This window comes from Condylura cristata, unplaced genomic scaffold, assembly GCF_000260355.1.
Source record: "Condylura cristata isolate star-nosed mole 26May11 unplaced genomic scaffold, ConCri1.0 scaffold00003, whole genome shotgun sequence".
In the NCBI taxonomy this organism is placed as follows: Eukaryota; Metazoa; Chordata; class Mammalia; order Eulipotyphla; family Talpidae; genus Condylura; species Condylura cristata.
In genome coordinates, this window is record NW_004567104.1 from 72,837,889 (window position 1) to 72,843,928 (window position 6,040).

The following is a 6,040-nucleotide window of genomic DNA, read 5'->3' on the forward strand; positions in this document are numbered from 1 at the left end:
CTCTGTCTCTGGTGAATCCGCTGGCCTGCATCCCAGTTCTGTATGCACAAATAAATAAAATCTTTTTTGAAAAGCAGAATGTTCCAAACTGGGTGAAAACCCAGAGATGCAAGTGCAGCCCCCCTTCAGCTGTAAAATCTGGATAATAGAAGAGAGAACCTAGGCTGAAGGCAACTGGACAGCCGTCCAGATCGGTGACAGCCACTGAGCTCATACAGAGGGGAGACCGTGAGGGGGGCCGACTTCAGAAGAGACACAGAAAGGCCCCAACTCATGTCAAGCCACCAAGTGTCCAGGGCTTTCACTAGGATGAAGGCCAACCTGAGAGAAGCCACCCTCTGTTCTTCTACCACAGAGCAAAGTGAAAGAGGTGCAGGCTCCCCAGGGACCCCTGTACCCCCAGAACTACTCGGGAGAGCCAGTCAGCGAAGGGCAGCACAGATGGGGAGAGTGGTCTCCCTGCCAAGGACATCTGCACAAAAGTGGGGGGAGGAAGAGGGGTGGGGAATAATTCCAACATGCTGGTGGCTGTAAAATCTGGGTAGTAGGAGCGAGAACCTAGGCTGAAGCCAGCAGGGGTCTGTCCACATCAGTGAAGACACTGAGCTCATTCAGAGGGGAGATAGCTTGACATGGGGAGGTCATGTCAGGACAAAGCAAAGGACACTGATATTGAGGTGGCCAGCAGCGAAGGGAGCTTGCTGTGGAAACTGAGAGGATGAGTAGAGAAACAGCAGGAACAGCAGGTGAGTGTAAAATCATGAGACTCCGAGAAGAGACGACCAGAGAATGTCATCAACTAAATACTATTAAGTCAAGTATGATCAAGGTTGTCGGTGAATGGGCTGAACTACTAGACATGAGCTGCGGGTCGTCATGAACGGGGAAGCACAGAGAGGGAGTTGAAAAGCGGGCTTTTCCATGGGAAGTGGAAAAATAAAGATAGGGATAAACATAGCTGGGAAGGGCAGAAATAACAGCTTCTGGGAGGAAAAGGGGATATGGTCTTTTAAGAGAATTGAGGATGTTTCATGGTTGATGAGGAGCCAAATAGAGAAGATGAAGACAGGGAAGGGAAAATGATCAGTGGAATCATTCCATGGAAGGTGCTAGAGCATGTAGAGGGGCTTCTTATGGAACCAGCGGAAGTTATTACTGGTTGGCTGAAAGATGCCCACCCGACAAGGGAAGGAGAGAAAGAGTGGCTGCAGGTTCAAAGGAGCCTGATGCCTTGGTAGTGGTAAGTTGAAGTACGATCTGCTGATGACTGGAATTTTCCAAGCAAGAGGGGGTTGGGCAGGAGGCCATCTGTTGAAAACAAGATGTGGTGACACATATTTTTAGTAAGTACAGAAGGTTTTAAATTTCAGAACAGTTGGGGTGGGCATTGACATTTGGGGCCATGTAGTCCTTCTCTAGCCTAATTAGAGCTGTAGGCCTTTCTAACGTCAATAAAAGCAACATCCACAATAGTTGGGAGTGGTGGGGGGAGGGTGGAATAGCCAGTATTTATGGAACACCATGGGCTGGAATCCACCTGTGTGCATTCCATAGGTATTCTACGATTCTCACCAGGAAACAGGATGGGAGAACTTACCCAAGTTCCCAGAGTGATGGAGCTGGTAGACAGCAACCCAGGTCAAGTCAAGCACAGGGCATACTTTTTAAGATCTATTTTTATGTATTTATGCATACAAGAACCTGTGGGCTGTACACCAGCGATGTAAGGGTGAGAGGATTCACCAGAGACAAAGTAGGGAGAACAGGTGGATCCACTGAAATCCACTGTCAAGGGGAGTAGCAGAGAGACAGGAGAGGCCTGCTGCACCATGTGGGTCAGCTCCCTGGCCAGGGATTGAACTCATTGCGCAGCAGCTGGTGACGGCTTGATAGTGCTGATGCCTGGGCCACCAGGGAGGCCGGGGCATACTTTCAATTAGCAGGCTTTGGTCCCATTTCAGAGATGCTTAGTCACCAGCTGGGAAGGGTGTGGCTGCCGTCCACCGTATCATATAAAAAGTTATCTTTCTCTCCCTTTACACAGCCTATGTCACTTCTTCCTAGCCTGAACACCAAGCCTTCAAATACAACCCTTCCCTCTGCTTAGAATCCTATTGGCTCTTTTTTTTTTCTTCTGTTGGCTCTTTTAACTGGCTATCCCCTTCTATTCTCAGGCTCCACTTAAATTCTGCCTCCTCCAGGTTGTCTGCTGAAATCCAAACCCTTTGCCACCCAAATACTTGTGTTTATCCTGTTTGCCTTATTGCTATTTTTTACTTAATGGTATGCCCACTTAGATGAGAAAAAGAGTGAGGAGGTAAAGCACCAAAGGAAAGGCAGTTCTGGAGTTTGGGTGGGGGGGCAGGGCGCCTCAGATGTCTGCACGCCTGAGGTTTGCCTCACTGGGCCTCTGCTAGGCTAGTGCCTACGCAACTCAGTTCCTCCACGCACTTCTCTGCCCCAAAAGAAGTAAGTTCATTCTTCTGGGGAATTCTAGAATAAGTGGTTATAAAGTGGGGTACACCCATCCTGGAGATTAGTTGGAATAAAGGGTCCACTTTGGTGCAACAACATCCTATTTATAATGGAAAGTAAGAAGCCAGTTCAACTTTACGAATATTCAGCTTCACTCATACCACGCTGGCCAGTACTAAGGCCTTCAATTAAGCCAAATATCCGAAGCCCCCATGTCATATTCGAGGTGCAACACCCTGAGAGCAGAGTGGAAGCTCCCAAGGTGGAAGGCATGTAGCAACACCTTGCTCGGTCACTTCTGGAATTTGTGATTAGATAATGTCTACTTGTTTATTTGGTCCAGTTGAGTATGTCCTTGACCAAGAAGTGATCATGTTGTAATATAACCAAAAGAGTATTTGTTGGAGATTAGGAACCTAGCCCATGGCCAAGAGGTATCCCAAGGATGTTCCTCCAGGATCAGGGTAGAGGAGACTTAAGGGGTCAGTCAGTAGCCCCAAGTTTTGGTCACTTGCTGTAGGATTTGTTGGATTGGTTCTGAAGTCCATTTGCCCACATATGCTTGGTGGGCACAAATCTTCAGAACAACGGCTGCAGTGTGGAGTCTCTCGCGATCATCAGTAGATGGCTTCTGTTTCTTACAGTCTGACTGCTTGGTTTTCACCTAGAAGCCTCAACAGGATGGTTAGAGACAGGACAGAGTGTGTTTGATTCACAACGGATTCCATCGTGTTTAGAGATGATGAAGCTAGTTTGAACTAAACTAATACTCAGAAAATGGATGTGATAAGATTCATGTAAATCCACTGGGAATTAAAGATCGTTCCATTAACAAATGTGAAGAAAAGAACATCAAAATCTACCCTTCTCCTATTGCTGGTAAAATGTTGTCTTCTGTTTCAAATTATGAAGTAAAAACAAGGACAATCTGACCAGATCCTTTAAAATAGCACCCAAAAAAACCAGCAATGACTCCAAAGACTATCTATGAAATGTTTTTGCATTCTTTGTTAATCATTCATCTCCCCTAAGCTATATTGAACCTTGAGAGTTTATGTAAGGGTAGTGGGAAGTCATCCAGGTAGAAGACATAAAAGCAAAGCTCTCCAAGAATACTGGGACAACATTTAAGTCATCTGATACTTATTCACTCTTGTTCTTTACAAAATTTTGAAAAAAATTAAAAGCTGGGACCTTCCCTGGTGGCTCAACATGTTAAAGCTGTCCATGAAGCTGTCCGCGGCCACTGCAGCACGAGTTCCATCCCCAGCCTGGGAGCTGACCCACATGGCAAAGACCTCTCTTGTCTCCCCGCTGCTTCCCTCAGCAGTGAATTTCAGTCCATCTGCCTGTTCTGCTCCCCACTCTGTTCACCATCCTCTGCACCTCTGGCCTGTACCCCGGTTGTTGTATGCATAAATAAATAAATCTTTAAAATAAATAAAGTAGGCCCTCCCTGGTGGTGCAGCGGGTTAAAGCACAGCACTAAGAAGCTAAAGCCACTTCAGCATGAGTTTGATCCCCGCCTTCCCCGGAGGTGACCACATGGCACAGCAGACCTCTCCTGACCCGCCCGCTGCTCCCCTCAGCAGTGTACTTCGTGGATCTGCTTGTTCTGCTCCCCTCTCTGTCTCTGGTAAATCCTCTCACCCTCCACATCTCTGGCCTGTACCCCAGTTCTGTATGAATAAATAATCTTTTTTAAAAATGTTAAATAAATAAAGTAATGAGCCAGTTAAAAAAAAAGTCAATCTCATGAAAGATGAAGGCCAAGAACTGCTCCAGATTAATAAAAAAGCTAAAGATATCCAGAAAAACTATATACATGCATAGCCAGGTATGTATGTGTATGTATATAAATGAGTTTACATGTATGGATGGAAATGAGTTTGTGTATGTATTTGTTATGTATATGTACAGAGAGCACAAATGTGACAAAATCCAAACGGTGCGGTAAATATAAAAGGGTATGTCGTACCCTTACTAGCCTTGTAACTTTTCCCTAAATTTGAAATTGTTTCAAAAGAAGTTAAAAAGAACATATTTTGTGAGAAAAAATGCAAGTCTACCTCTGATGGGTATCTTTGACTTGAATAAAGGGGCAGGAGGTTCCAGGCTGAGGTTCCACCGTTAGCACAGGGAAAATTCATTCACGCTTCATCCATAGACAGAGCAAACAGGCAGAAAGCCACGTCAGAGCAGGTCACAGGTGTGACTCCTTCTGTGATATATTCAGATGGAGAAAGACCACGGACATGTGTGCCTGCAAGTGCTATCAACTTAGACGAACTTTTCTTTACTAACAACACCTTTAACAAGTGGATAGCATTAGCATGTCACGGCGCAATGTTGAGAAACAACTCAATCCCTTAAAACTTTTTAACGTAAACAAATAAAAATCAAAAAGAAAGGATCAGGTACAGCCTGGACGTCATTCTTGCCAAGATGTGGCCAGACAGTGGGGGCGGGGTAATGGCAACTCCCCAACTTCCCTTGAAAATCTCAAGGGAAATGTTCCAAAGATTAAAATGCAACCTGTTGCCACTTCTTGACAAGAACTACTCTTGGACAACAGGAAAAGGGAATTTTACTAAAAGGACTTATTGGGAAGAGCATCTGAATGACTGATTTAATCCATTTGCTTCCATATACCCTCGAGTTTTTCCATCTATGTCGTTAAAACAAATCACTGATTCATAATCAAATTAAAAATCACTGAGTCGCAAAGTAATACTCCGAGTTTTTCAAAAACAAGGCCTAAAATCTGCAATTGTTCACTGCATGCATTGTTTTATTAAGAGTGAAGTGCACGGTAGGTAGATTTTCAAGCTGTTTTTGAGGCATTGTTCTCTGCGATTATTCATCTACCACATAATTGAAATAGTATTTGGGTGTCTTAATTAACAGCTGAGCATTTGGTTGCTTATTTCACCTCATCCTTTGTATATTTTCAGCTTGCTATTTTCATGAAATACACCCCATCTACTGTCCAAGTATCTAAATCCTTGGAACGGTGGGCTCAAAAATTGCCAGGAAAGGTCGTCAATCCAAAAGGCTTAGCGACCACAATTTGGAGACCACCCCAAGTGTCCTGTGATCCCCCTCCGCCGGGTCACCCCTAAAAAACCTGAGCTCAAGATGTCTGGTTTAACGCTGGATACCTCGCCCTCCGCTCACAGCGCCTGCCCGCGGGACTCACCCTGGCCGGCCGAGCAGCTTCCTCATCCCTGCCTCCCCAATCAACCCAACATTGCTCTCCAACACCCGGGTGCCCCAAAGCGCCGCGGGGGGCCCCCAGTCTACAGTGCCGGCCGAGCCCCCGAACGGCGGAAGCGGAACGCCAGGCCAGGACGCGGCGCAGGCGCACTAGCGAGGCGCGTCCACCCGGCGCTCTGGGCTTCCGGGAGGCGCGGTCTTCCGGGAAAGTAGGCAGCGAGTGGGCAGCCAGGAGGAAAGAAATGGCCTGAGGGAACTGGACTGCCCATCACGTTCCCAGTCGCCTACGCCGTGGGGGCAACGCCTCCGCCCAGGGTCGCCCAGCGCGCGTGGGCGGACGCGGAGGGTC